This window comes from Theropithecus gelada, chromosome 13 (genome assembly GCF_003255815.1).
Source record: "Theropithecus gelada isolate Dixy chromosome 13, Tgel_1.0, whole genome shotgun sequence".
In the NCBI taxonomy this organism is placed as follows: domain Eukaryota; kingdom Metazoa; phylum Chordata; class Mammalia; order Primates; family Cercopithecidae; genus Theropithecus; species Theropithecus gelada.
This window is the reverse complement of record NC_037681.1, coordinates 77426905-77430295: the sequence shown is the minus strand read 5'-3', so window position 1 is coordinate 77430295 and position 3391 is coordinate 77426905. Positions and strand designations below refer to the sequence as shown.

The 3391-nt window shown below is 42.6% G+C and overlaps 1 non-coding gene and 1 pseudogene across 2 annotated transcripts; both read left to right on the top strand.

Annotated features, from left to right (window-relative positions):
• The first annotated feature begins 377 nt into the window (after window positions 1-377).
• On the top strand, window positions 378-1498 carry LOC112604846 (annotated as a pseudogene). Its single transcript, XR_003115290.1, has 3 exons — window positions 378-406; window positions 460-1048; window positions 1275-1498. The product of XR_003115290.1 is annotated as a 40S ribosomal protein S2-like (transcript).
• On the top strand, window positions 1079-1211 carry LOC112605463. The gene has a single exon (XR_003115453.1). It is a non-coding gene; the product is annotated as a small nucleolar RNA SNORA64/SNORA10 family (small nucleolar RNA).
• Window positions 1499-3391: the final 1893 nt, after the last annotated feature.

Sequence of the window (3391 nt, the reverse complement as noted above, 5' to 3'; positions counted from 1 at the left end):
TAGTATTTACTCTTACTGGCAAACTTTCTCTATTCTCTTTCTGTCCCCTTGCTAGCTTTGAAAAAGCAAACTGTCATGAAGTGTAAAATCACAGGGAACCGAATGTTGCCAACAACTATGTGAGAGGGCAGTGGACCTTCCCCTGGATGAGCCTTCAGATGAGAACCCAGCCCCAGACAACACCTGCATGGCAGCTTGTCATACCCTAAGCAGAGGACCCAGTTAAACTGCACCCAGACTTCTGATCTAAAAAACTCTAAATTTTCTTGTTTCAAGACATTAAGTTTGTATTAATTTGTTGTTTACACAATACAATTTCATAATCAAAAAGTAGATTTAAAATATAAATGCCGCCTTCTTTTCTGAGAAAACACCAAATGGCGGATGACGCCGGTGCAGTAGGGGGGCCCGGAGGCCCTGGTGTTCCTGGGATGGGGAACCCCAGTGGCTTCTGCGGAGGTTTCGCAGTGGCATCCGGGGCCGGGGTTGCGGCCATGGACCGGGCTGGGCCGAGGCCGCGGAGCTCGCGGAGGCAAGGCCGGGGATAAGGAGTGGATGCCCGTCACCAAGCTGGGCCGCTTGGTCAAGGACATGAAGATCAAGTCCCTGGAGGAGATCTACCTCTTCTCCCTGCCCATTAAGGAATCTGAGATCATTGACTTTTTCTTGGGGGCCTCTCTCAAAGACGAGGTTTGGAAGATTATGCCGGTGCAGAAGTAGACCCGTGCTAGCCAGAGCACCAGGTTCAAGGTGTTTGTTGCTATCGGGGACTGCAATGGCCACGTTGGCCTGGGTGTTAAGTGCTCCAAAGAGGTGGCCACCACCATCCGTGGGGCCATCATCCTGGCCAAACTCTCCATTGTCCCCGTTCGCAGAGGCTACTGGGGGAACAAGATCGGCAAGGCCCACGCCGTCCCTTGCAAGGTGACAGGCCGCTGGGGCACTGGCATCATCTCAGCGCCTGTGCCCAAGAAGCTGCTCATGATGGCTGGTATCGATGACTGCTACACCTCAGCCTGGGGCTGCACTGCCACCCTGGGCAACTTCGGTAGGTGGTCCAGGAATGGGGCATAGCCATGGTCTCTCAGTTCCGCTTAACCACACGGGTCCGGTGTGTGCTTGGCGTGTTTTCACGGAGGCAGAGAAAGGCTCTCCTAATACACGACAGACCCGCCCAGAATGGCCTCTCTGTTCCTAGGAGTGCGACAATTTTGGGGTTGGGAGACTTGCCTCAAGCACACCACTGACCCTCCTGGGGTTCTTTTGTTGTGCAGCCAAGGCCACTTTTGATGCTATCTCTAAGACCTACAGCTACCTGACCCCTGACCTCTGGAAGGAGACTGTATTTACCAAGTCTCCCTATCAGGAATTCACTGACCACCTTGTCAAGACCCACACCAGGGTCTCCGTGCAGCGGACCCAGGCTCCAGCTGTGGCTACAACATAGGGTTTTTATACAAGAAAAATAAAGTGAATTCAGCCTGTTACTGTCTCTCTCTCTATATATATATATATAATGCCCCATAAGAAAAAGCATGTTAGTCTAAATTGCTTTCATGAGAGCCTTTCCTTTAATAGATATGATAGTGAAATGGAGACTGGAAATGATATAGAAAGTACTATGGAAATAGGAGAAACTTGCATTAATTACTCAAGAGGAAGAATAATCATTTAAAAATTTAACAAACAGATGAAACTACTGTATTATTAGAATCAAACATCCAAATCATCCATCAACCCGGGATCTCTGCCAGAATTGCCATCTTTGTAATATTGCAAAGTCACTGTTTCTCCAGCTGCTCTTACAGATCTAGAGTTCTCTTGGATGGTTCATTTGAACACCAAATTCTGGTCACTTATCTCTATGGGCTTGTAACTCCTGACCTCTGCTTTTCATATGGTTTCCTCTCACTGAGTCCTCATCACTCCTGATCTGTTTAATAGCATATCAACTAGTCTTCAAGCCTCATTTATTGAACAAAAACATGAAGTTCAGTGTTTGCGCAATGTGGCAGATTGCGCAATAAAACATTGTATAAACTGTCATCGCAGTATCTTTGTAAGTGACAGACCTACCCAAATAAAAAAAAGAAAGATCTATCAAAGGCAAACCATTATCAAAGACATTATCTGATTTTGTATTTCAGTAAACATTCAATCAGTCCATCTATTAAAAATAGCCTGGATCAGTCAAATGTTTTACTTAGCTAAGAAAAATAAAATGAAATCTCTATTTTTATGAAAATGCAATATATTTTAATATATAAAAGTAATAAACCTTTAAACACTGTTTGCTTAATGCTAAAATACAGATATTAATAGTATTTACCTGATAGGGTTATTGTGAGAATAAGTGAAAGAATATGCTTAAAGTCCTGAGAATATCACATAGGACATAATAAATATTCAGTAAATTATAGTAATTTGTGTTATTTGGATTCCTATTTAAATTTTCGCCATAATCAAGCATTATTTTTAAAATAAACAACAGAAAGTTAAGATAGATAAAACCCTCATTATAAAAGAGAGTCTTTTCAAGAAAAGCTAATTGATAACTTTATGCTGATATACATATGCACAGAAGTTATTTAAGGAACTATTAAACTAATTCAGGAACAGTAACTATGACCTCTGACATGAGAATTAAAACTCAGGTTTTAGACATTGAGGAGATCGATTTAAGATAACTTGATTGATTGCATGTGAGGAGTACATGAAGAGATGCTTCAAGAATAACTTCTAATTCAACCACTGTGGAAGACAGTGGTGATTCCTCAAGGATCTAGAACTAGAAATACCATTTGACCCAGACATCCCATTACTGGGTATATACCCAAAGGATTATAAATCATGCTACTATAAAGACACATGCACACATATGTTTATTCCGGCACTATTCGCAATAGCAAAGACTTGGAACCAACTCAAATGCCCATCAATGATAGGTTGGATTAAGAAAATATGGCACACATACACCATGGAATACTATGCAGCCATAAAGAAGGATGCATTCATGTCCTTTGTAAGGACATGGATGAAGCTGGAAACCATCATTCTCAGCAAACTATTGCAAGGACAGAAAACCAAACACTGCATGTTCTCATTCATAGGTGGGAATTGATCAATGAGAGCACCTGGACACAGGAAGGGGAACATCACACACCGGGGCCTGTCATGGGGTGGGGGAAGGTGGGAGGGAGAGCATTAGGAGACATATCTAATGTAAATGATGAGTTAATGGGTGCAGCACACCAACATGGCACATGTATACATATGTAACAAATCTGCACGTTGTGCACATGTACCCTAGAACTTAAAGTATAATAATTTAAAAAAAAAATTAATGACTTCTGTATTTCAGGCTTGGGAGACAACTTGAGGCACCACTGAC